General features: G+C 39.3%; 1 protein-coding gene across 19 annotated transcripts in view; it reads right to left on the bottom strand.

The window, feature by feature from the left end:
• The window catches only part of para (sodium voltage-gated channel paralytic), a 123,844-nt gene that overhangs the window by 69,785 nt on the left and 32,043 nt on the right, over positions 1–22,016 (bottom strand). For 17 of the 19 annotated variants that reach the window (XM_090163998.1, XM_090164008.1, XM_090164007.1 and 14 more), the window contains exon 1: positions 3,127–4,321. The exons of the other annotated variants lie outside the window; for them this stretch is intronic. The gene's annotated coding sequence lies outside the window, so the exon portion shown is untranslated. Of the gene's footprint in view, positions 1–3,126; positions 4,322–22,016 lie in introns of those variants that run through there. 19 annotated transcript variants of the gene reach the window in all.

The following is a 22,016-nucleotide window of genomic DNA, read 5'->3' as shown; positions in this document are numbered from 1 at the left end:
CTCTCTTTTATTTTTCGTTGATAGTCCTTCTGACGTCAGTGATTCATTTTGCCCCCCCCCCCCCGAGAAGGTCCCCTTTTTCCTACGATCTCTCTTTGGCGGCGGCGGCGGAATAGTTCCTTCCCCCCGACAGTTTGGCCCCTGCGCCACCTCTTTGCCGCAATAGCGACTTTTGTAGCTCCGGAGTTTCCCATCGGCCGAGTCCCGCCGGGGCTCGGATCTGCCGTATCTTAGTTTGATCCATTCTTTATCTTTATTCTTCCCCGCTTACCCGAGCCGCGCTTCTAGAACGCACCGCGTTTGAGCCCCCGATCGTTGTTCATCGTGGGAAGTGGGAGCTGTACCGCTACGGATTTTGGAAGGCCGCGCCCAGCGCAAATATCGGAGCACATTGTCGGAAGGGAAGAGAGAGAGAGAGAGAGAGAGAGAGAGTGAACCAACTTGTCCTTTTTCTTATTCGGGCCAAAGCAAGGTCATTTTCCGCCACCATAGAATCACCCTAATATATATGACTCTCCTACAGTTTTATATTTATATAAATTTCGGGGGGTTTTTTTCCAGCTAAGGTTTTGTAGGGGAAATTTCGTTTGTTATTAAATCCTTTTTTTAAATAAAAACATCTTGGTCTTGACATTGTCAATAATCCAACTTAAGCCTTTGCCCCTTCGTATGTCGGGTTAAAGCTTTTTTTTATCCTTAAGGAGGTAGAAAATTATTTTAAGCCCCACAACCAAGAACGTTAATCCGCCGCCTTTTTATTACTTTACTTCCTGTGATATAAGGCAAAAAAAGGACAAAATTAATTTTTGTGTTCATCTAAATTATTTAAATTATTGCCAATATTATGTAATAATGTTTGTGCAAAAATTAGGTTTTTGTTACGATTAAAGTAAATTTTTTTTAATTTATTCTAATCCTTATTATTTAACTATCAGGTTGAATAGACACAATTGGGAGTAATTATATTAACTTCCAGATTATAAAATATCGTATTATCCAAAACACGCGGTCTAGATTTTTAAGTGGTGATTCACGTTCTGTTTCTGAGATAAAATTGTGAGGTTGGAAACGTTTCTACAGACATAAGTAGGTTAAATCCTGGTAGCTGCCTTCTCTTCTAGGCTCCGCTGGCATTTATAAATTTAATATCCTATCTTTTTTTACCCACGGTTTTCCTTAAATATTATAAATTAATATTATAATTTAAATATAGCGCGTTAGTTTTCATTTAAGTAAATAGTAAAAGACCACTACTTCAGTTCTGGATTTTGTAAGTGAGGGTAGATTTTTATGGTGAAAAACCTTAGAAACGATTTCGTTGGAAAATTCTCTTCACTCGTTATCGTATATCTACGAAAATAAGCGGCCAAACATTTTTCACTTCCCGTTTCGGGGAGCTAATGCCCCTAATGCCTTTTTAATGAATAATTTTGGGAATTCTTATTGAAAGTGCCATTAATTTTGTTCCATTTAAGGGCGATCGTAATAGGAGTGGGGAAACCCCTCAACTAAATCCAGTTACGAGCCTCGTTCTCCTTCTAAAACCGAACAGACACTTTCCAACCACAGTCTCCAAAAATAGAAATATCGCTTAAACGCTAATCAAATTTATATCTTAAGAAAATACGGGATATAAGTAATATAATTGCAAAACCAAGCATCAGTTCTAAGTTAAACTTACACGTCAACGTCGCTTACGCGAAACCTTCGATTTGCCTAGTTCGGAGGGGGGGGGGGGGTGGCGAACCGAGGCTTAGTGGGCATCTGCTATTGATTTTTGTCCGAGAGGCTGAAACAGGAAGGAGAAAGTAGCCTTACCGGAAGTTTATTCCCGTTTGAGGTCCCTACTCTACCTATTCTGTGCCCCCCCCCCCACCCACCCTTATGTTGGTTTCTTTGGTAACGTGCCCGGAGCCAGAGAAATGCCTTAATTTCTGAATGGGATTCCGCTCCCTGTAACTAGATTTGGCCCTGCTGCAGCGCTGATTATTTCGCCATAGGAACAATTCCAATTTCTGTATCTATCTTTTGTGGGTACGTTTCGTTTCACAAGTGTTTCGCAAATATGTCCTTTGGGTTTCATTTTTTTTGCCGATATAACGATTTTTAAATTACACAATTTAGATATTTATTTATTTTTATTAGGTGTAGGAATGTTTGGAAAATCCTACACGTTAACGTTCAGACGTGTTATGCCATAAACTGACTACTAACCAATGGGTTTTATTATTATTATTATTTTATTTATGTAAAGCATCAATTATTTTTATACATTCTTTAATGCCATTAAGAGTATTTTTGTTTGGGTTTTTAAAAAGCTACATTTTAAACCTTTTTATTAGCCTTTTTTTTAGTTATCATCAAACCACCTAGCGGTCAATGCCAGAAGCTCACTTATCTGTTGGAATTTCGTCTGCTAAGGAGAGCATTTGTGTTTTAAAAAGGCAGACCGTTTGCTAAGCGGAAGGAAATTCAACAGCTAAGAAGCCAATCTATGTAAACTATAACGATTAATTAGATTACTTAAAAAAATTAAATTTGTTTAAATATGTCGCAATTTAAAACTTTCTTATTAAAATATATAATTTTTAAAATGTAGGTTGCATACTGTTTTATCCCTTGACATAAAAGACTTTCCTTTTATAAGACAAAGCTCTAAAATTCTGGGGTCAAATTGGTGTTTATCTGGTTAATAAGTAGGTACTACAGCTCATAAATAACTATATTATAACCCACTTTTACTTTTTACAAGCATCGCGAAATTACAAAGTCAGCAGTTTGCGCTGTAAATAATCTAAGTACCAGATTTGGTTAAAAAAGATTTCGCGGGTACAGCGACCTATTGACGCGATTGTACCATCACAATTGGTCAAATAGACTCGGATGTTATTGGAACTTATTGCACCCTGCTCTACCTATTACAATACCGCGAGAAGATTCCCTACAAATTCTGTCGCGTTTTTTGCTCACTTTCCCCCGCGTTATCCAGCGAACACCGAAACGAAAGTTTTTTTGGAAGCCAAGCAAATTTAGGGGGCAACCGCAACTAGGTGAGGCTTAGACTTAAAACGGCGGGGATTTGCCATCTACAAGGGCGAGTGTTTCGCGGGTGGTGTCGGCTCTTACCTTCTGGGAAAGTGTAGTTTTCTAAATCCTTCGCGTTTGCGAAAGACAACCAACATCATAAAGTCCAGCGAGATGGCTGGTCATGGCGCGAATGTTTCAGGGGAAAAGTGCTCGTCATTTCTGTTACATGATGGTCGACGGATCGGTCGTCTGGGAAAATCCAAAAAGCAACGCGTTTCCGGGGTGGGAGAAGAACTTTTCAATTTCTAGCTAGACTTCTTAGAAATCCGTATTCGTATCGCTTTGAGGGGGTTGGTTCGAAGACGAAAGAAAATAAAATTGAATCGTGTCTATTATCTCTAAACGTACGCTATTCGGCTAAATCTTGAAGAGTTATCGAGAGTCGTTGGGGTCACGATGTCTGACCGGAGGTAGTCGCCATTTACTCAACCCCATCTCTGACTCGGACAGGCAGAAAGTAGCGGCGAGTGGGACCGGATGAGCGACGAGGTTCGGCTGAGCTGGTCGTCGTTGGTGAACCCGCCGATCTGGCGGCGAGGGACCGTGGATGAATTCACCATCAATTCGGACATCCGGTTTTTGGGAGAATGGCACCGAAAACTACGACAAATTCGCCCGCAGCGGGCCACTCGCGTCGAAAGCAACGCGAAAAAGTCGCTCGCGATAGGAAGCGGGCGACGTCGCTGTTGGAAGCTGGTATCCATCCGCCATGTTTTCCCAGCTGCCGCCGCGGGCCCTCTTCGGCGCTCGCTAGCTCGTTAGGCCTAGCCTGTTCTCCCCGTTCCCAGCACCGACGAACGCCAACAGTCCGCTATTCCAAGCGTCACCTAACCGAAAACCACGACTAATTATCCGCGCTTAGTTCGTCATCTCGAGACCGATCGTGGAGCAATCATTCCTTCGAGGCTGAGCCCTTCTTCGGACGTTGGCCCAAATAATCCTCGAGTTTGGCCCGCGACGGGTGTTCTCGTCTATCTCGTATCCGTGGTCGAAGCGACGATATTCTCGCTCGAAGAATGCCTATAAAGTCCTTCCCTTCGCTTCCGGGAAGTCAACTGGCATCACCCGTAGACTCGGCTCTCCCTCGACGTACACTGACCCGTCACCGAAGCCGCGGTTAATCGTCGACAGTTACTTAAACTCGTATTTTCCGCTAAAATCGCGGCGCAATTTTAGCCCTTTGTCGAATGAGGAAAACGGCGAGGACCGTCTCCGTTCGGACTCCCACCGACTAGATGCGGAAAATGGGATTTTTTTCCTCTCGTGGCCAGTGTCCATCCAGCGCGCTTGCGTCGAGAAATTTTCCCAGCGAACGACGCGGCATCAATCGATTCTCGGAGCCCGGACCAGGGCCCTCCGACTTAGCACCGAGCCTCGGATAGTCGCGGCCAAAAGCGACGTTTCGCTCGCTAGGTAGCGCCACCGTAGAAGTCGATGAAACGAGAGATTCTTTTAGCATTCCTCTCTCTCCGGGCCCTTCTCCATCCTCTCTTTTTCTACATCTTCCCAAGCCGGGGGGGACTCGCCAAAAAAGTCTTCCGAATATTCTACCCTCGCTTAAACCACCCCCTCCCCCCCTCTCTCTCTCTCTCTGGTTCTGCTGTATTCTAGTGTGTGTTTTTTTCTCTCCTTCCTCCTGATATCTTTCATTCTCAAAGATGCTTTATTTTTTTTCAATGGCACTTTTAATGGCTTAGCGTCAACCCGCGCTACATTTTAGCCGCGAATCTGTCTTCGGACGAAAATTTGCGTTACTCACTTTTTGGGCTTTTTTTTAACACCGGCCGTATCTTAATGACTTAATAGCCGTTTTATCCAAATTATCCGCCATGTTTTAATTACCACGTCGTTCCGAGTAACTATAGATTCGCCCCGCCCTCTCGTACGCGCAGGGAGAGCTATTTTTCATATTTTTATGCCATCTCGATCGAATATTTCGTTATTATAGCCAGAGTTTGCCCCCGGGCAAATTAGGTCGTCGTGGGCCCTTCTAAGTGAAATTTCCAACGGTGAAGGTCGAGACGATGGGCTCCTATCGTACAGGGCCCCTAAAAGTCATGCTCTTGGGCCCTCTTCCATTGGGCCCCTAAAAACCAGGCTCTTGGGCCCTTTCCCATCGGGCCCTTATAAACTAGGCTCTTGGGTCCTTTTCCATCGGGCCCCTATAAACCAGCCTCTTGGGCCCTTTTCCATCGGGCCCCTATAAACCAGCCTCTTGGGCCCTTTTCCGTCGGGCCCCTAAAAACCAGGCTTGTGGGTCCTTTTCCATCGGGCCCTTATAAACCAGGCTCTTGGGTCCTTTTCCATCGGGCCCCTATAAACCAGCCTCGTGGGTCCTTTTCCATTTTGCCCCTAAAAACCAGTCTCTTGGCCCGTTTCCGTAGGGCCCCTAAAAACCAGGCTCGTGGACAATTTTTCCATCGGGCCCCTAAAAACCAAGCTCATGGGTTCTTTTCCATTGGGCCCCTAAAAACAAGGCTCTTGGGCCCTTTTCAATCGGGCCCCTAAAAACTAGGCTCTTGGTCCTTTTCCGTCGGGCTCATAAAAACCAGGCTCTTGGGCCGTTGTCCGTCGGGCCCTTAATAACCAGGCTCTGGGGCCTTTTCCCATCGAGCCGCTAAAAACCAGACTCTTGGGTCCTTTTCCGTCGGGCCCCGGTGATTTTGCACCCCTTCTGCACCGCCCTGATTATGGCAGTAAACTAATGGTTCCCACTCTAGTGCTTAACTTTCATCAACTAGTGTTAATCTAAATCGAAATGTATATTGGCGCAGATGATTTCTAAGAGTGTGTTAAGCATTTTGGGTCGTGACTATTCCTGCTGTAAAAAGGGCTGAAAAGCTAAAATAGCCTCCTGTAATAGACGCAAAATGGCCGCTTTCAAAATTATCATTTCACCTTATTTGCGTATTAAACCAATTTAAACTGATAATCTTCCCTACTATCGAACCACAAAAGGTAAATGAAGTAGCTACCTGTCATTTATGACCAATTTTCCTTAATTTCGGTATTTGTAACGGAAATTAAATCGAAGGGAAAGTTAAGCCTTGGCTATAATTACGCGAAGATTTCCGTACCAGATATACACTAGAAAAATTGGCCGATACTTTGCTAGACACTGATTAACCCCCGCGTAACTAATATTTTATAAGTTTATTACAATTTATTCGAAAGCTAAAAGCGCGTGAAATATATATACTTTTTAAATTTCAATTTTATGTTGCATTTTTTGGTAAGATTTTTAACAAAAAGTAGCGTTGTTTTTTTAAATTAAAAGTAAAATATAACAAAACTATTCATCAACCGCAAAAGTATTTAATTTGGATATTTAAATAATTACGGATCTTGTACCCTTCAATTCCTACACCCCTGCGTTTTTAAATGTGGTTTAAACAACCTTTCTAAAACTATGAAACAATAAATTTGCATTTCATTTTAAAATTAAATTTTGCAAAATCAATGTGGATACAAAATGGTTGATAAAATTTTGATCAAATGATTTTATCAAAAAATGTACCGATCAAATGGTGATAAAAATGTGATCAAATATTTTTTATAAAAATTTGATCAAATATAAACTGTAAAGAATTGATCAAATTAGGATAAAAATTTGATAAAAAATATTTGATTAAATTATATTTCGATCAAATAACACTTCTTTGATCAAAGTTTGATTAAATCAATCATTTTCGTAAGGGATATATTTATAATGAAATTTTAATATCAGTAAAAGTAAAATTTAATCAAATTCTGATATGTTATTTGAGCAAGAAAACGTGTATGAAATTCTAATCAAATACAATTTTATCAAATGCAATTTTTATAAAATTCCGATTGCATAGAATTTTACCAAATACAGTTTTATCAAATTCTGATCAAATGGTATTTGATCAACTAAACGTTTTTCAAACTTTGAACAAATTGTATTTGATCACATTAAATTTTATCATACTCTGATCAAGTGACATTTGATTCGGTAAGATTTGATGAAATTGGGATCAAAGTTAAATATTTGATTAAATTGTATTTCGATCGAATACCACTTCTTTTGATAATTTTTTTTTAAATTTGATCAACCATTTTCGTAAGGGACTACATTATCTGAGTCTTGTCCCGTATTGTTCAAAATCAGTTTCACGCCTTAGAATTGAAATATATTACGTCAAATGATCAGTATTGTTGCCAGATTTTGGTTTGTGGGGGGGACTGTGACCCTACTGCTTACACCTCTACAAATTATTAAGGAAATGATTATAATTTTGAACCGTGTCATTTAGAAGATAATTTTCCAAAACGTTTAGTAATACATTTAAAAAGTTAGATATATTTGTAATATGTATAATTTTAGTACGTCGATCGTGTACAACGGAATGAGGTATTTTCGAAATTGGGAATATTTGTTTATTAAAATCAAAATTCAAACTTAAATGCTACGTGTGCTTCAATTGCTTTTCAGGACTGATTTAATTTTGAACGTTTCATTATTAATCGCGGGAGAGTGATATAGCCATAAGTAATAAAAAACCACTAAGTATGACAAAAAGCAAAACTTATCACCAAACTGATTTTAAAAGTTATTTCGCAGTGTGTAAACATGCTCTAAAGGCAAAATATACTACTCCCAAGGACGATAATATACTACTCAGCTCAGTGGCGAGTCCAAGTACGAGCTGGGCAGGGTATCAGTGACGAAAAAAGGTTCGATTAGGAAAATAGTATTAAAACAATATAAAGTGTCATACTTATAGATAAATATGTTATTTATGCTATAATCATTACATAGAACTAGTTAAAAAAATAAAGTTTCTATTTTTATATTTAAACTGGCAAGATTCATTTTTTAGAGTGCTTAAAGTAGTTTTGAAAGTTTTATAGTTAATACATAATTAGTTATACCTTTTTAACTAACTCATTAACAAATAAACTAAAAATAATCAAAGTGGAATATTCAATCTATACGTTAAAACAAAACCGGTTTTACAATACACTTAACCCTTAAAGCGTACTTAAGGTACTAGAATGTACAATCTTTATATAACCATAGTTGGTCTCTTTAGCGATCGAACTAACGTTTGCACCTTTACTTAAAGGGACTTGAGCTGAAATTAATTCCAAGTTTGTCGTCCCCCGCCGTACCGTCCCGTGGCGCTTGGTCCGGCGTTAGCCAAACACGCCGTTACCATTACCGCTTTCCTCTTTCACCGTTTAGCGGCCAGAACATACTTTGCAGAAAAAAAGTGGATCGTTTAGAATTAAAGGCAACGGTACAATTGGGCAGCCCGCGTGTTTGAAGCCTTAACGCCGCAACCCCCCCGCGCGCAACTCCTTTCGGTCCCGGATTCGGAGAAGTTGGCAACCTTGTTTCCGTAACCATGACAACGCGGCACATAACAGACACAGCTCGACTTCTCTCTCTCTCTCTCTCCGTAAATACCTCAGGAGGCTGGAAAGAAGCGACCCCTACCGAGAGAATAGGCGTTAACGCGCGGGGGTGGAATAAAGGGGGGGGGTTGACTGGAGACGGTGGTACATACGGTCGAAGAGGGGGCAAAAAAGGAAATGTCCAACTTGCGTCAGCAAAGCCCGTTCAGACAATCTAGTAGGTCAGCTCGCCGCTATAAGTCTTTCTATAAATGTCCATTCTGAACACACGCACACCTCTACTTTAAATAGATTCTTCGAAATTTGAAACCTCCTGTCGACCCCCTCTCCATCCCCCCCGTTCAGTGTAAAAATTCTCCATTGTATTCAACCCGAAAACTTATTACTTTCTAATATCAGAAGTATATAGTATATACCTTACGCGATAAGGATTAGTCTCTCTATACCGATGATTTTTATGAGTTTGAAACATCGATGATTTCACAAAATACGAAGAGCAACCGTGTGGAGAAATTCATTATTAAAGTATTTTTCTAAAACTATTTCATTGGAGAAATATGGTTGTTGTTAAAGTAATTTTTCAATAGATGTTTCTATAAAATAAAATGAATGAAAAATTTTAAAATGTCGCTCTTACGTCACAAAACACGGCTTTATTAGTATATTCTTCGCACGCGCGATTTGGACGCGCGCGCTAGAAAAACTTATAGTCCTCGCGGCTGTAGGGCGCGCGCTCGTAGAGACTGTGACGTAAGAGGCATCAAATTATTATTTTTTTATTTTTTATTTTAAAGAAACGACTATTCAAGTAGTTAGGTAAGTTTTGAACGGCGATGCTATCATTAGAAAGGAGTTCGATCCGGCAAAGGGACATTTTTCATTTTTACGTCATCGATACACTTATGCTTATGATAATACGAATTTTATCGTAAGTAAACTACCTATAAACGATGACCCATTTTATAATCAAATAATTATTTACGGGAGGTGCTAAAAGAGGACTCTCATAATCGATAAATCTTTGATGCAGGCGTTATTTGGGTGTATGTGATTCTGGGATTTCGGAGTAGGGTAAGCTGACGAATAGTTTGAGTCAGGGTGTAAACGTTTTCTCTAAACAGGCGATTTTATAGGTTTATAAAAAATGTAATCCCCTAACTACCCCACTTCCAACATTTTACATCAGCCACGCGAGCCAACAGCTCCCTACATTTACTATTACCGTTCACGTCTACAAGTTTTTATGGGAAAGGGAAACCGAAGAACTCGGGAGAAAACCCTTTTAACCAGTGGGGAGATAACTTGCAAACTCAACTCTTTTTTTCAAATGGGGTTTTTTAAAGTCACATAACGTTTGCTCTTAGGTAGCGTATGACAGTGAGTGATTAGTCGTAGCAAATTAATCGTTCTGCGCGACTCCGTTTAAAATTTTCTGCTTGTCCGATCCCTGCACGACAAAACCTGTAAATTAACTTTTCCTAACACACTAGTGCGCTGCGGGTGAAACACTTCTACAGGCACTAGTAGGCCAAATTCCAACATTATTTTATAAACCCAAAATGCTATTTTATTTCATAATAGATATCATTCTCCAGTCAAGCGGTGCTTCTCGTAAATTTTGCTATACTTTATGATGGAACATTGGAAAATTTCTAATTCTGGGTACGTTCATTAACGCAAATCTGGGGAAAATCTGTTTTTACTTGATGTTTGATGAGCTCTTGTCGTCATAGTGACGTAGGAAGTTACTGAACGGTGTTATTTCTAGACAGCGCTGTTTTTAAAGATGGCGGCGATAAATGTTACGGGGCCCGAAAATCAGAGGAAGCGAACAATATTATTTTCAATAATTAATGAGTTGGTAAATGAAGAAATTGTTTATTAAAAAAGCTGAGGCATTCCAATTAAATGATAAGCCTTTGACCAAACCAGTAGAATTGTTGATAAAACTACAGTTGTATAATATAATTCATCCGCCAGCTGAACTGTAAACACAGACGCGTTTGACGTCAAGAGATCAAAAAAATTGCTCTCCGAGATGGTTTTTTTTTGTAGTGGAAAGTCGGAAAATTTCCTGCGGAAAATACCGAGGCCTTTTTTCCGGAAAATTTACCGTATTTTTCCGAAAAAAATAAAAAAGTTTTCATTCCATGATTAGTCTAATATTGTTTGCAAATTTAAATAAAGTGGCATTTTCGCCTTATTTTTCGAATCTAAAAGTAAAACTAAACCTCTAGACTAGTTTAAACTGATTATCAATGTAACAAATTTAATTTTTTTGTAGTATGTTTAATGTTATTAGACATTTTATATCGATAAAAAGTTAAAAACATTAAGAACCCTTAAAAAGTAATTTATGTTTCAATTTTTTATTTTTCCGGAAAATTTCTGGAAATTTTTCCGCATTTTATTTTTCCGGAAAATTAACAACTCTAGTTTTTATTGATGAGCATCGGATGCCCATCGTCAAATCGGAAACTCGAAAAATCGTACAGTAACAAAATATTAGCATCGATTACTCATCGATGTTTTTGATGAGCGTTACTGAACATACCCGCTGATAAAGCGAAGCCTGTTTTAATTACGTCAACGTATGACGTCAACATCCCAGAGGGCGGAAATACGCTATCTATTGGTCCAACACTCTGACTCGAAAAAAACGGTCTTTTTTAGCTACAACATTTTCTTTTCGGTTAGAGAGGGAACTCAGAGAGATGCTAAAAATATGATTAAATCCGACAGAGCCTAGTTACGCCTAGTTATACGTTGACCCGCTTCGCGAGGGAAAAAGAGGCTTCATCTCTCTCATTGTGTGTCCATGCCGACGTCTAATTTTTTTCGCTGCAAAATGGCGTCGTGATATTCAGTGAAGCTGCCTTTTTAAACGGCGCGACCATATACAAAAGGGGCTGAGTCTTGTGGCGTCCATATCTCTCACGGCCCCCGTAATCGCGAACTAAGAGAGGAAAGGGCCTTCAAAAATGTTCTTTCAGAGGAACAATGCTTCCACTAAAATGGGTTATTAGGAGCTCCATTCTTTGTCAACTAGCGCCAAATACGGCGACCAGGGCTCGTCTCTTCCGTTTTTTCGTCTAATGCCTATCTCTAACTTTCATACGAAACGTTCTTGTACGCTAGCTGTACTCGATAGTCGGTGCTAACATCAAATAAACCAATATCAAAATTAAAAGTATCAAATGTTTTTCTCCGCCTCAAGAGCTTTAGCTTTTTAGTACCATAGATATATGAAATAGCTATACCTTACGCTGCACACGGGACCGTGGGAAAAACACGGAAGAGACAGCTCGCGGAAGACCCATATTTTCTGGATGCGCTACGTAATAGTGCCATCTATCAGTGACTAAAATTAGTATTTGTAAAAAAGAACGCGATAGATTAGGCCTAATAATGTTGATGGACCAAGAATCTAAGGGGACTCACTTTTCCCGATATTTTAAATCGGAAGGCGCGAGAAAGTTCGGTTAGGCTTAGTTCGTTAAATTCTTTAGGTTTTAGAAATGAAATGTATTCCAGTGAATTTTTATAAATAAAACCTCAGTCATACGCGGCTTACTGGCTATTTTTACTTAACACAATGGTTATATACCGTTACTTAAACTTTTAAAGAACCAATTCCCAAAGTAAAAGGTCTAAAACTTACTAAGCCTAATTATTTAACCTACAACAACGGCGCCATTTTGTCCAAATTGAACGCCGGAAATCGACTTCAGTGACGCCAAGTTTGTCCATATTGAACTAAAATTACCCGTGATTTTCCTATTGCCAGTATTCACGCGTGCTTTTTAAAGTCTAAATAGGTAGTCCCTTTAGATTCTTGGTCCATTTACGCATTGTAACGTGTAGTTGAAGTCACGTGTCATTTTGTGGCGCTATAACGTAGCGCATCCAAAAAATAAGCGCTATCTGCTATAGAGGTCGGTGATGGTTAACTTTTATTCAATAGATAAAGCTCTCAAAATTATTCGTAAGACGTTTTGATCAATTAATTTATATCTCTGTATTATCCGATTAATTTTTTTATAAATTTGAAAATTAATCGGAAAAACGAGGTTTTTTTTCGATAAAACTCAAATTTTACGAATAATACATGTTTTTTAATAATTTTCCGAAATATTAACCGGTAAATTTCTTTGTTAAAATTTTTTTCCGAAAAAAATCAATTTGAACATGGATAATGATTAACCGTCCCCGACCTCTAATCTGCTAGTTGTCACTTCCGTATCAGTCCCTCGTAGAATTGAGGATGTACACTATTTCTTACATCTATGTTTAGTACTTGCAAAAAATACGCGAAAAAGTAGATTAGTCCATAATTAAAAGGGATAATAAAGCTAAATCCTAAATCAAATTTGAAGAAATTTAAAAACTCACTAATAACTCGTACCCAATAGGTCTTCGAGCAAAAAACGCGAAACTCGGATCAAATGGATCTTCGAGTAATAAACTAAATTAAAAATAAATAAAATAGCCAGAAATTCCAACGGTAGACCGGTTTCGTTCTATAGAGTGCTAGCAGTTGATGCTTTTTTTAAAGTTAGTGACGTCACAGCCGTAGCTTCCGTAATGGTTGTCATGAAAACTCACGTTTTTTCTCAATAGACATTTGACATTGGTGACGTCGCAGGGTTTCAAGCTGCTAGCACTCTATTTGGAACTCATCAGTACCGTGCGGGAAATCTGGCTCGCGACTATAACACCGAATAGAGAAACTAAGCCTAAACATTAAAAATTTCAAAACGCGTTGCATATAGCAACGGAAAGCCGAAAAGGGGGGAGAGTGGTGGAGAATAGTATATACGATAAGTTAAGTTAGAAGAAACCACCTATGAACTGTGAGAAGTATGTATATTTTCTCATTGAAAATAAGATGGGAATCTGAGCACTTCTAAGGGTACCCCCTGTGAAAAAATTTTAAAAAAATTAAAATTTCAAAACAAAAAAATAGATCAAAATTGACAAATGAAATGAATTTTATGATATTTTGATGAATTTTGGTCAATTTGATCAAAATATGTAAAAATTGATCAATTGTTATTTTCAATGGGACAATATACAGACTGTGTTGTCAAAAACATTTTCGGTTGCCATGGCAAAACTAATGCCCATTGCAACTTTTCCTAGTTTCAACAAAATCGGTGATTATCACCTCGGAGAGTCTCCTTGTGAGTGTAAGTATTTACAAAACACGAAGGATTAAAATTAATCCAAGTGATATTGTTAAATTTGTAATATCATATGTTTGAAGTATAAAAGTATTTCGTTTACTTAACTTGTCATAAAAGGAGAGGATTTAAATATTGAAAATAACGAAAAATTTAGCACAGTTAATGTTTATAGCCTCGTGAACTAAGGGTTAACATTTCATTGACAGCCACAGTAGTGTATCAGGTAAAGATTGTTTTTTATCATAAAATACTAGCTAATAAATATCTAAGTATTAACGATACTTTCACAGAGTTGATATGATTATTGCAATAATAATTCATTTAATTAGTGTCGATAATCAATTAAAATCAGTTTGAACTCCGAAGTCACTAAGCCTCACCCGAGCTCCGTGTATAGTTTTAGCGAAATTGGTGGTGGGTAACGTAGAAAAAAATAGAGAAAGCACGTAGAAATATTTTATGGAAAGGCCTATTGGATCATTTGGGATCAAATATAATGAATTTTGGACTGTAATTTTGGATCAAATTTAATGAATTTTGGACTGTAATTTTGGATCCAATATAATGGATTTTGTATTGAAATTTTGGAACAAATAAAATTAATTTTGGATTGTAATTTTGGATCAAATATAATAATTTTGGGATTGCAATTTTGGATCAAATATAATGACTTTTGGATTGCAATTTTGGATCAAATATAATAAATTTTGGATTATAATTTTGGATAAAATTTAGACATTTTGTATTGTCATGTTGGATAAGATTTAGACATTTTGGATTGTTATGTTGGATAAAATTTAGACATTTTGGATAAAATTTTGAAATTTTGGATTGTCATGTTGGATAAAATTTAGACATTTTGGATTGCCATTTTTGGATCTGCCCAATTTGAAATCCCATTTAATCCAGCATTTTCGTAAGCGCTATTATTGTTTGATACCAATAAATAATCTCAAGAAGCTCCGGCGGTGTGATCCACCGTGTATTTTCTCATAGGATAAAAGTAGTGCTATGCAAAAGTATAACTTTTATGAAAATATATCCGTATTGCCAGGAGTGTAAAGTATATTATATTTATTATAATTTTACTTGAATCCGCGGAAGCACACACCAAATCTCGACTTATAATAGACCCGTATTACTCCGCCTAGCGATGTCAAATATTAAAACTACACCGCTTATACTATTTTCAGACCAGGCGTCTAAATCGGGGCTTAGAGAATAAAAATAATATTTCTAAACGGGGGTTTTTTACCTGTAAATGCGTAACACATTGAATTAAATGTACCGTAATAATTAATTAATTTATTATCGATGTTTCCTCGATGTAATATTTTAATAAAAGACGATAATACAATTTTCCTCTTTCTAACGGGATTCATTTTCGCTCAACTTAAGACGTTTCGTAATGACGTCACGAGAAAGACCTTTATCGTAGTAAACGTTACTTCGCCCGCTCGCCGCCCACTTCGTTCCCCATTTTAAGGTTAATAACTATTCCATGTGCTAAATAATAGAGTAGGGCTGCTATAAAAGCTTTGGCGTAGACAGTTTTTTCCCTCCCGTCTTGTTACGAGATAACTTTGTCCAGGGATCAAAAACATAAATTAAGCCGTTGGCCCCGGCGAGCCCCGGAGTGTGCAATTAATAATGTATACAGTTTGATACGTGTACGAGCATTTCATTGCCTGATTCCGAGAGAAAGTCGGGAGTTTTATAGTAGTTTCGTTTTAAGGCCTTTGCCTCGCATCCTGCTCCGGCCTCACGCCGATCTCGTCGTGAGAGAGAGAGAGAGACAGAGAGAGACAGAGAGAGAGAGAGAGAGAGAGAGAGAGAGAGAGAGAGAGAGAGAGAGAGAGAGAGAGAGAGAGAGAGAGAGAGAGAGAGAGAGAGAGAGAGAGAGAGAGACAGAGAGAGAGAGAGAGAGAGAGAGAGAGAGAGAGAGAGAGAGATGATTTGGAAAAGCTCATCGCTCCGCCAATCGATGAAGACGTGCAGGACGAATATAGGACCCTTCAGCTAGCGTAAGCGGCTAGACTATCCCTCTATCTCTTCCTCCCTCGATGTTATAAGTATAGAATAAGAAACGCGGTTGAAAAAAAGCGTTCGCCGTTGTATAGCGAGAAGTTAGCGAGAACGTTCTCCAGTCAGGTGAAAATCCTTAATCAAAGGGTCGAATACTGTCAACTACGTGCCGAAGCCAAATAACGCGTCCACTACACCTTCAACGTGTCGATCTTTTTCACTCGAATAGATGCCTAAACAGACGTTAAATTGAACTATGGTTTATGTGATTATAATTGCCACGATGGTGTCCTGGACCACGGAACTCATTCGTGGACGGGAAGGGGTGCCTAGTGTGCCTAATGGGAAATCCAGTACTTCGTCTCTACGCAATGTCAACTCTTTTGACCTTCAAAACATTAGTTAAAACAATGAGGAAAATCCTAAGTGATTTGGATAGGTGCATTAATTTTTATTAATATGACAAAAAGAATTAATAATAGGCTAGAAATGCATAAATATCGCTAAAATTTTGTTTATTGCAGGTTTTCACTTGTTAGGGAGCGGTATAGCTAATTCAGAATTAATAATTTTAACTTTGAAATTAACCATTTTCATTATTGGGGTATACTCTCCAAGTTACCGAAAGCTGTTCTGAGTTACCCAAATTGGTTCCGAGGTAGTCTAAAAAAATGCTTTCTGGAGAAATTGATTTTATTAAATATTTTATAGACTTACAAGACTGAAAAATTCGGAGAAAGTGTTCGCACCCTATAATATCATAGGAAGTCATCAGAGTAGTAGTTGTAGTAATAGTAGTAATAGTAGTCGTAATATCAGTAATAGTAGTCGTAATATCAGTAGTAATAGTAGTAGTTGTAGTAGTATTCGTTATAGTAGTAGTTGTAGTAGTATTCGTTATAGTAGTAGTTGTAGTAGTATTCGATATAGTAGTAGTTGTAGTAGTATTCGTTATAGTAGTAGTTGTAGTAGTATTCGTTATAGTAGTAGTTGTAGTAGTATTCGTTATAGTAGTAGTCGTAGTAGTAGTAGTAATAGTAGTGACGTGCGCGTTTTTGGAAAATATTTACTAGTGACGATTCTATTGGTCAAAATAATGTATAAATCTTTTATTTTCATAGGTTCGTCTGTTTACTCCATTTTGGCAGAGGGGCGTAGCATATTTTTAAAATGATGAGGGGGTATTGTTTATATCATTTTAATAGCATTACTTACAAAGTAAAGCTACGTTTCTTCGCAATATCATCTGTGATTGAAAACAAGAGAAAAAAAATCTCTTGTATCTGATTCTTACCTCTCACCAAAGTTACAAAATTATCCCAAATATTTTGTGACTATTTAGGTAGGAAATAAAGGTTTTTAGTGTTAGTACTAGGCCTTTATACAGGGTGTTTCAAAAGGTTGTGCCTCAAGCGCAAAACCAAGCAGCGGGGACTTTAAATACTGTTTAAGTTTACTTTTTTACGCTGGTTACCTCGATTGGTTGACAAAGTCCTTTTTCGCATATCACACGAGCCCAAACCTTAATGTTCGCATTTCCCTGCTGCTTGGTTTTGCGCTTGATGCATCCTACTGCCAGGGGCTAGTATGCCACACTTGGAAACTCTGGCGCTCTTTTAACTCATTGTAGGAAAATGGGAAAAAAAACAGGCATACTTCTCAACTCACCCCCTACAACTTCTTCAAATTTTTGCATAACCTTTTGAAACATCCTGTATATTTTCCCAGCTTAATTATTAGTCGTGGTATTTTACTAAAATATAACGAGATAGAGAACGTAATTACTTTCGGTGACTCGGAATCATTATTGAAAAGTTGTATCCCTCGTCCTCTGTTTAATTTCCCGTGCCACGGACATTTTCTTTCCAGCGCGACTCTATCAATCCCAGGAAGTTCAGAGAGAAGCCGTTCGAATGAAATGCCCCCCCCCCCTGAGTATGTCTCTAAGTTTAGATAAATAAGCCGTTTAGTTAAGTTAGAACTAAGGACGCGACACCGGACACTCTTTCCACATTTCTAGGTAAAGAGCGCTCCCTCCCGCTCGGCGTCGAGATATTTTCAGCCCATTACCCTCGCGTTCTACATACTGCCTCGGAGTTCCCGTTGCAAGAGAGCCTTAACAAACCCGTCCACTCTAGTGGCGCGCGATTCATAAAATGCCCGCTTTAATTTAACGACAACGGCGCCTGACGTCGCCCTGACTAACTACTTCACGATGCAGAAAATTATCATTTGGCAGGTACCCGCTTTAGGCCAAGTCATCTTGGAAAAAACACCGATTAACAGGAGTACGACCCGCTTTTTAATTTCTTACGTTGGTATATGTATATTTGAGATATTAATATTAGAGGTATTAATTTGTTTTGTGGTTAATTTCTGGATCCTGGAAAAGGGCTTCGTAGTTCAAAACAAGCGTGCTACAAGTTTTTGTAATTGTTTGAACGAATCTATTTTAAACTCAATTAGTCCCAGAAGGGACAATGATGAAGGCAGACCGTGAGGTGGATTGTGAGGAACTTACTGGCAGGTCGTGAGGTGGATTAAGAGGAGCACTTTGGCAGACTATGAGGTGGATTGGGAGGAACATATTGACAGACCGTGAGGTGGATTAGGAGGAGCACTTTGGCAGACCTTGAGGTGGATTGTGAGGAACATACTGGCAGGCCGTGAGGCGGATTAGGAGGAACACTTTGGCAGACCGTGAGGTGGATTAGGAGGAGCACTTTGGCAGACCTTGAGGTGGATTGTGAGGAACATACTGGCAGGCCGTGAGGCGGATTAGGAGGCGCACTTTGGCAGACCGTGAGGTGAATTAGGAGGAACACTTTGGCAGACCGTGATGTGGATTAGGAGGAACACTTTGGCAGACCGTGAGGTGGATTGTGAGGAACATACTGGCAGGCCGTGAGGCGGATTAGGAGGAACACTTTGGCAGACCGTGAGGTGGATTAGGAGGAACACTTTGGCAGACCGTGAGGTGGATTAGGAGGAGCACTTTGGCAGACCGTGAGGTGGATGAGGAGGAGCACTTTGGCAGACCGTGAGGTGGATTAGGAGGAGCACTTTGGCAGACCTTGAGGTGGATTGTGAGGAACATACTGGCAGGCCGTGAGGCAGATTAGGGGGAGCACTTTGGCAGACCGTGAGGTGGATTAGGAGAAACATACTGGCAGGCCGTGAGGTGGATTAGGAAGAACATACTAGCAGACCGTGAGGTGGATTAGGAAGAACATTCTTGCAGACCGTGAGGTGGATTAGGAGGAGCACTTTGGCAGACCGTGAGGTGGATTAGGAGGAGCACTTTGGCAGACCGTGAGGTGGATTGGGAGGAACATACTGGCAGATCTTGTCGAGGTGGATTAGGAGAAGCACTTTGGCAGACCGTGAGGTGGATTACCTTCATTATCCCAAAGTATAAATAAATATTATATTCTGGCTTTTCTAAGGCGTCTACCTAATTGTGAAAATACGCTTAGCTTGGTGTTTGGAGCTCCACCTAGTGATATATGTCCCAACAAAACCACCAGCATGGTATATATCGCTTGGAATCCGCTTCCGCTAGGTCCAGCGGATTTAGTGTAGAAATTTACCGGTTGAGGTACATCATCTAGCATAACTTAAAGAGGAACGGTCAAGCTTTAACCAGTTAAATAGCCCTATAGCCCATTAAAAACTAAAATTTATGGCGAAAACCGCATCAGAAAATATTGAGTGGTTAATTTTTAATAAAATAAAGAAATTTCGGGAAATCGAAAAGCGCGCGTCCGCCGCGACACCTGGTGAGAAGTCGGTGAGACAAAAAACAACGTAAAAACGCGCGCTTCTGAAGACGAAAATAATTTTTTTGCACGCGCGGCGCGTTCCAGTTATAAGAGACTTAAGCCTAAATTACGCGATTTTAAAAGTTAGGATAGTTGGCAAACCGCTCATACGGGGCTAGGGGCGCTGGCGTTATTTTTCGTTTCAACTTTTTGGGCCAAAAGCTATTTTTTCAAGACAAAAAAAGGTACGTGTTAGTATATTGAACGTCTTGTTAATCTTTTGATACGGAAATAAGGCCATATTTGGAAAAGCTTGGCCGTTCCCCTTTAATTAATTTATAAATTATGTATTTCTGGGTCCCGAATGTTTTATTTAGTGTTTATTCTCATATAACCACAGATATAATTAATTATTCGCTATTTTTTAAATTACTTATCTATAAACTATCGAATTTAATCACGTGATTTTACTAAATTACTATTTTTGGTAACTAAGCCCATTACTAAATGACTAGTTTATAAAAATTCATTAGTAATTTTCTAAAAATGTTTTAAAATAAATTAATATTTTAGCATATATTTCCAAACTAAAACTTACTTAATAAGATAACGAATGACTAATTTAGTTATATTAAATAAGTACCTAAATTGGTTAATTATAAATAACGTAGTTCGTTAATTAATATATCCGTAAATTGCTAATTTACAAACATGTATAAATTCATTATTATGAGTAACAAATTTATAAATTATATTACGAATTTAGTAAATCATTACTTGCGAATTAATAAATAATTTCCATAGCGTTGGAAGGTTTTATAGAGAGGTCAACCTCAAAGGGGTGATTTATAAATTTGGACATCAGAGGGGATTTCCGTGGCTCTAATCAGGCCCTGCCCTTGGGTCTAAGGAAACGACCGTGCCCAGGGCGGACGAAGGTCGTCAAGCACCGCGCCAATCAACCTATATCGATACAAAGCATTTCGTCTATGGTTTTATTCTTCTTAATATTGAGCGTGTTTCCGTAGAGTCCTTTATGTTTGAACCCGTGTACGGCCTTTAAGCTGGCCCCGTACGGAAAGAAGACCGTGGCGCACCCTCGCGGACGCTCGCATTGATTTTATATATATTTTTATTCGGATTTGGTAAAACTCTCTTTTCGGCAGTGGCACGCGCTACTGCGGGGAAGCTCGCTATCTCTCAACGTCAGGCTATCTTTTAACTTCGCCACTTGGCCGCGCCGTGACGCCACGTTCGAGTGATGCTCTCAACGACGATCAAACTAACCTCCTTCCTAGCTTTGGCGGAGGGGGGTGGGGGTCCGAAATACATCGTCCAACTTCTTGGATATACTTTGGTTATGATAGCGGGTAGTTAGCGTATGTCCGACGATGGCCGTTCGATAATCTCGTGGTCTGGTGGCTTCGGATGTCGCAGTCAGGTGAGACCCTGATTCTAGAAACTTCGTACGCGAAATAGAGCTATAGGATGCGTACTTCATTAGGCCTCGCGGATGTTGGTGAGAAAGAATTTATTGAAAGTCGTCAGAAGGGGAGGGGGGAAGTTTTCTCATCACCCAAAGTGGAAAAAAAAAATCGTTACTAGTGTCTTTCTCGTTAAGGACTCGTTACTTCTTCTCCAGTACTCCGTTGAGCCTCGCCTTACTTTTTACCACTTTGTTTATAGTCATTTACTCTTCGATTAAATGGTTAAATAGTTAACCACTTCGATTTTTTGATTTCCACGGGTGAGAAACCCATAGAAATCTCATAGGTAACTAGAATGCTGCCGCCTACGGCCGAGCTTGACGCCAGTTCGCCTTGAACCTTCAGCCAATGAGAGGCCGTAGAGTGGTTCCGCCAAGGAGGATAATAATCCTCCTTGGATCCGCTACTAAAGCGGGAGATAGGTGACGTCATTCTCTCTGGTGACATTAAATTCTTGGCAGAACCACTCTTTGAACTCTGATTGGCTGAGATCTGGCTATCGTCTGCCACGGCGTTTGGCCCATTTGCCAGTTACACGGCAGCATTCTAGTTACCTATGAGATTTCTATGGAGAAACCTTTGTAGGGATACAATTATTTACAGACAATCCCGCTCGCGCGTGACTCAAATTTATCCAAAGTATTACCACTTACTCAGGGCCGGACTTAGAGATCTTGGGCCCCCTTTTCACGCGCTGCATTTAATCTTATCCGTGGAACTAGGCTGTGCCTGAATTTCCCTGATTCCGCGTAGAAGTCTGAGCTCTACGGTGATATTACTAAATAAAAGCTCTTAACAATCGTCAACTAAATACGCGATAATTATGCAACATTGCGATTTAAGGCTGCGTCCGTAAACTGCCAGGCAGAAATTTTGGAAATTTTAAAACAAAATCTTCTACCTAGGAATATCTCCAATTTAAATTACGATTGTTATTATAGACTTATGACTTCGAATACAGTCACTGGAGGGCCCCTTCCAAGGATGGGCCCCTAGGCCCGGCCTAGGTTGGTCTAGGCGGAAATACGGCACTGCATTTACTTTTCAAAAGAAAACCGTGTAGAGCACGTATCGTAACTTCATAAGTA

This window comes from Leiobunum rupestre, chromosome 11, assembly GCF_980474605.1.
Source record: "Leiobunum rupestre chromosome 11, qqLeiRupe1.1.hap1, whole genome shotgun sequence".
In the NCBI taxonomy this organism is placed as follows: domain Eukaryota; kingdom Metazoa; phylum Arthropoda; class Arachnida; order Opiliones; family Sclerosomatidae; genus Leiobunum; species Leiobunum rupestre.
This window is presented reverse-complemented; position numbering and strand designations above follow the sequence as displayed.